This window comes from Trichomycterus rosablanca, chromosome 1 (assembly GCF_030014385.1).
Source record: "Trichomycterus rosablanca isolate fTriRos1 chromosome 1, fTriRos1.hap1, whole genome shotgun sequence".
Classification (NCBI taxonomy): Eukaryota; Metazoa; Chordata; class Actinopteri; order Siluriformes; family Trichomycteridae; genus Trichomycterus; species Trichomycterus rosablanca.
This window is the reverse complement of record NC_085988.1, coordinates 41,063,350-41,069,697: the sequence shown is the minus strand read 5'-3', so window position 1 is coordinate 41,069,697 and position 6,348 is coordinate 41,063,350.

Genomic DNA, 6,348 nt, shown 5'->3' with positions numbered 1-6,348 from the left:
CTGCTGCAGGCACTGCCAGTTGTTCCAGGTAGATGGCGCCCGGCCTACCAGTAGCAGAGCTTAGATTCAAACCGGGGGTGTTCAGAATCTCGGCGCTGGTGTGCTAGCGGAATATCCTGCTGCACTACCTGGGCGTCGACTTTTTGTTTTCCCCAAAAATAATATCATCTAAGAGGGCAAGAAAGCTGATGATCACTTGAGCATTAATTCACTCCATGTGGGAGGTTTCCCATTTAGTAATGATTTTCTTCTCAGTGAACTTGCTGTTTTCTGATATTGTGACACCCGTCTTGTTCTGGTCCAGTTTTTTGCTAGCTGTAGATGCTGGCACTCAAGTGGTGGCATGATGTGTCTTTTTCTGAAGCTGACCCCATGTATGGACTTAAGCTGGGTGTGGGCTGCACCAGGTGATGGTGTTGGTATGCCGACCATTATTGTTGCCCCTGACTGGCACTGGGTTTTCTCTGTTATATAATTTTTCCCACCCTGGTCAAGAATCATTCACTTGGGTTCATTTTTATTATTGCAGGTGCGGAGCTTTATCTTAACCTTTAGTAGCAAGGCACGATTTGCCACTTTAGACACAGTAATAAAAATACAAACCCAATTTTTACAAAAGTTGGGACACTGTGTACATCACATTTAAAGACAATATGTGATTTGATAATTCTCTTGTGCCTATGTTTACATTTACGGCATTTAGCAGATGCTTTTATCTAATGCAACTTACAACTGTGACTATAGACAAAAAAAAGCAATTTGCTCAGGAACCCAACGGTGGCAACTTGGTAGAAGTGGTAGTTAAACCAGCAACCTTCTGCTCACAAGTCCAGTGCATTACCCACTATAAGATTTCCAATGTTTTAACCAAACAACTTCATTTGTATATAAAGTCTTATGTTAAGCAACAATGGGCAAAAATTATGTTTACAAAACTGCTACAATTAGTATCCTCAGTTATCCAAACTTAAGAAGTGTAATTAACAGGAAAGGTGATGTAACACAGTGGTAAACATTCCTCTGGTGCAACTTTTGGAGTGTGTTACAAACATTAAATTCTGTGTTTATATTTCTTAAATACAGTGGGTGATCAGTAAAAACATTGGAAATCTTTAAATCTTAAATCAGTTAAAGTTTTAAGAGAGGTACAAATGATAAAATATCTTTTCCTGTAATTAAGTTTGCATAACAAAAGACACCAAACATCTACAAAATGTATTTTTTTTATCATATAAAAGTATGTATACAGTTATAATGCTGTTTAATCCTGGTACGTATTAAAGGCTTGGCATCTATAGGTTAAGTACCCTTCCTCCCAAACATGACCAGTTTCACTCTCTAGGACTCCTAGAAACAGATGGCTATGGCATTGTTCATACTTGAATTTACAATCTCCCAAGAATAGACTGAACACTTTACCATTGTGCCACTTGGGAGTAAAATTCTATTGATATGGCTTGGAACTGCCACCATCACAATCTGTCCAGATCGCTTGGATACTCTGGATTATGATATGACTAGTAAGAGGAGCATAAGCAGCCATGTTGGTGTGTGTGTGCTGATGCTTCGAGACGTCTGGCGTAGCTCCTAAAGTCTGAAATTGAATCCCAGTTCATGGACCTGCGGTGTGCCCTTGAAATGCAATATCATTCCCCTTCTGCCTATAGTCTCTACTCACACAACAAGACTCTTTGATGTAAAATTGACACTTTAGTGAATAGCACTTCAGGGATCTGGTATTGCCTGGCAACTAGGACAAAATTCTCTCGTATCTTTGCTTCTTAGGGGCAAATCATCTGTAGGATTGTGGATGTGCTATAAGTTGATTGGAAATAGTACAGTCAACTGGATATTAGATTTTCATTTTCTCTTTTTTTTCTTTTTCTTTTTTTATCAATAACTGATCGTCAACAGTTAAGCATCAACCCGCAATCTTACAGCATCCTATACCATATAAAATGCATCACACATTTTTTTAATTTTATTTAGAACAGTGAAATTTAGAGAATTAGGCTGTAACTGATGAAGATAAACCAATCCAACATTCTAAATATAGATGTTTTCACCGAGTCAGCAGAGAACAGTTTAAGATTAACTGTATGTGTTATTAAAAAATGCAGATGCACTTGATAACTAAGAGCTTGTACAGACATCATTAGTTAGGTATTATGCAAACCCCATTTCTAAAAATGAACTGTAAAATGCGATAAAAACAAGGATCTGTTCTCTTGCACCTTTATTTAACTGGCAGATGTACAAAGAAATGACTTTTAATGTTTTAGCTATCTAACCTTATTGTATTATGTTAATATAAACACAGTTAGAACTTGATGTAATGTATCGATATCAGTGTATATCAGGGTATTAAGGTATAAATGTAGGATCCACCAAAGGACCAGTCTTTGCAGGCAAAAATAGTTTGTGGCTTAACACTTTGTGTCAAACTTTGTGAAAGAATTGTCAATCAGTTCCAAAAGAATATTTATCAATGCAGAATTGCAGATCATTTTGATATTTATTTATCCACCATACATAATACTGGGACAACATTTAGGGAATTCAGAGAACTCTCAGTCTGTGTGATCAAGGACTAAAACAATGGATGTCACCTTTGAGCCCTAAAATGAGACCTAAAAATAGCCACATTGGCACATGGTACTATCTGTCATAGTATGGGGTTCATCAGTGCCCATGGCATGGGTGACTTGTACAGTATATGTATGAAGGTAACATTGTTGCAGAAGCTTAGGTTGGAATTTTAGAGAGACCAATGCTGTCATGTATTTTTTAGGGTGGGGAATTACTTTTTCACATGGGTGATAAAGGGTTTGAATAAATCTTCAATAAACGGAGTGATCATAACCAAGCTGCATTTTGTTTACCTTATGTTTTATTAAAATCAATTAAAAAATATGAAACTGTTTAAATGTCACAAATCTGGTGAGGGGTACGTTTTCACAGCATTGTACAATATACTTACTGAGCACTGTATCTATATTTAATAATCTACACCTGACATGTAAATTAACTTAGCACATCTGTTGTTTGTACATTTTCCTTAATCATTTAACAATTGAAAGTCACTCCCAAATGAGCCCTACTGACCAGATTATGTTTAATGGGTGGTGGACCATTCTCAGAACTGCGATGACAATAACATGGTAGTGTGTGTTGTTCTTGGTATAAGCGTATCAGGTGCTGCTGTGTTGTTGGGATTTTAAAATACTGTTAAAATGCTGGCTAGTGTTCCTCTTTATTAGAAACACTAGCCTTTTAGCACTTGTTATAGATGGAGAGCGGCATGGTGGCTCAGTGGGCAGCACTGTCGCCTCACAGCAAGAAGGTCCTGGGTTCGATCCCCAGGTGGGGTGGTCTGGGTCCTTTCTGTGAGAAGTGAGGTAAATTGGAGATACCAGATTGTCCCTGACTGTGTTTGACATTAAACTTGTGAACTGATGAACCTTGTGTAACGAGTAACTACCATTTATGTCATGAATGTAACCAAAGTGTGTAAAACATGATGTTAAAATCTTAATAAACAAATAGATACTTTCAGATTACAGGATACTGTTTACTGTAGTTTTTTGGTTGGAGCACTGTTCTCCTCTTAGCATTGACACTGAGGTATTAAAATGTGTTGTAAAATGATCAATGATGTTTTTACTAGGTAGGTGTATCTAATAAAGTGCCCTGTGCTCTGTATTATTATATTTCTGCCTTATGCCCAGATTTTCCTGGTGGAACCAGACCGGCCTCAATCCTACAAGGATAAAGCAGTTGATGGAAAATTAAAAAAAAATGAAAACTTTAGGCACCCAGGTGGTGCAGCAGGATGTTGCGCTAGCACACCAGCGCCAAGTCTCTGAACTCCTCTGAAATTCCCCAGCAGCGGAAGACAAATTGATGATGCTAAATTGGGAGAAAATGCATAAATAAAATAGAAAAAAAAAGTTTCAGTATATTTGCTTATGTTTATTTTCCCTAAATCTCAAGTGTCGTTCTACTCTGATTCTATTGTGCTACAAAAGCTTATGTAGTCTTCAGTATTCTACTTGATGAACACTCCTATTTGGGTCTATCTTAGGAAATCCAAATTTCAGTGGGAATGAAAAGAAATATAGAAATAATTAAAGTAAACAAATAAGAAAGGATGTGTTTTTCTGGATTTAATCCATAAATACATTTTGTCTTATTGCATTACATTGTTTTAACAGCACTGCTTGTTCTTTTCTTAATCTGATTTGTAACGAGTAACGTGCTACTCGCATCATTTTATGATGCTTTCTCACTCTTACCTAGGTATTTATACAAAAGACTATCTTTCTTTATACTTTCACTTCAGTCATTACCTTACTGGTATAAATCTCAGAACACTATTATTACACATTATAATTGATAAATGATCATTATTTTATGTGTTTTATACCAGCTGTTGTAAAAGTAGCAGCAGTGTTTGAAGCAATGAAGATCCGTTATTGCTCTTGTGCTAGCACTGATGTACCAGGTTGGGGGGGGGGGGGGGGGGGGGGGGCTCTCATGGCCTGGCCTTAGGCTGTGGAGGGAAATTAAAGCTTACTAAATCGGATTATTTTCTCCCAAAGGGAGGAACCTGATAGCCAACTGGTTGGAGCTCATCTATCCTTAACTCTGGTTGTGTGTATACATACTGTATGTTGTGTGTGTGTGTGTGTGTGTGTGTGTGTGTGTGTGTGTGTGTGTGTGTGTGTGAATTCCAACTCCAGGGCCAATTTGTTAACAATCACAGCTCGTTATGATTCCCCCCTTTCTCCGAGGGGACCGCTGCATTTGTACCCCACTGTGGGTCTATTGTGTTGTAATTATCCCAGGCTGAGAGACACGCCGGCTATTATCAGCCCACTATGAAGCTCCTTGTCTCTGATTGCTGACTTGTTTCTGAAGATGTTATGATGATGACACCTGCAATCACAGTAGCGTCTGGGTGCTGTTAGAAATTCTGTTGCTTCTCTTCTAGCTTTTTGTCGATCACAGACATGCTCTATTAAAGAGCTGGAACTGAAATGTTTTCTGATACCCAAGACACGTTTGACGGATGATTTGAAGGCTTCATTGTGGACGTGCATTGCTGATTTTGAGATTTTTAATAATATTTCAGTTAGGTATTCTTGGCTTGGTTTCGTTTGCCTCAGCAGGTTTTCAAGCAGCTGCTATTATATTGTGAAAAAGTGCTGCATACAAACCAAGCAGATTTTATGCTCATGATTATGGGTATCTGGTGTCTGGAATAGTGCCTGGCTAAGGGTGACTAATACAATAAATATGGATAAATACCCAACATGGATAAAATTATGTGCACCTCCCTCCTATTTACTGTGTTTATGTGCTTTAACCATGCCCATTGCTAACAGATGTACAGTTGCAATCAGAAATATTCAACCCCCTCACATTAAAAGGTATTTGAATGAAAATATTCAAGAAATCTCATTTATTTATTTCTCATTTATAAGAAATTGTATTTATTGATACATAAATGCCATTTTGATATTATAAGTCGACATCATTTTAATAAAAAAAAACTCTAGTTCTCTTGACATGTCCATGTGCAGCATTATTTAACCCCAGCCTCAGCTGTGGAACGTCCTTTTGCCCTGATAACCCCCAATAAGTGATTTCGGTAAGTACTTACAAGCTTCTAAGACATCTGTTCTGAAATCTTAACCCATTCTTCTCATGCAAAAGCTTCTAGCTTATTGAGGTTTGATGACTTCCGTGCTGCAACTGCTTTCTTATTTTGTTCTTTTATGTTTTATATGGGAATAAAATCTAGAGGCCTCTGGTCCCTTGAGCAAGCTTTGGTTAACTTGGAATTGTGCTCGGAATTATTGTCTTGCTGGAAAAAACAGTTATCACCAAGGTTCATCTTCACCATAGAATACAGAACATTCCTCCTTAAAGTGTCTTGGTCCATGATGTCAGTCACACAGTAAACCTCTGGTCATAATCCTTGTCTTTCTTGCACCAGAGAAACCGCTGATCCATACGTTGTCAGGTCTGGCCGTGAAGTGATCTTATGGTTGACACATTTTTCCCAGCCTTCACCAGGTCATCTTGTAAGATGGAGTTGCATGAGAAATTGTCATGCTACTGTGATGAATATAGCCTAATGGGCTGAGGTAGTACTTCAAAAGACCAATGTCTCTTAACAGAGTTTGCTGCTGCATCAGGAAATCCAAGCTGGAATGCTGATACACAAAGAGTAGACCATACATCAGTTCTGTGCAGAGTTATTTGGGCCCCAAATCATCTCAGATGGTCTGAAAGAAGAGTCCACAGTTCAGCTAGATTTGGGAAAATGGTCAAGTTATTTGT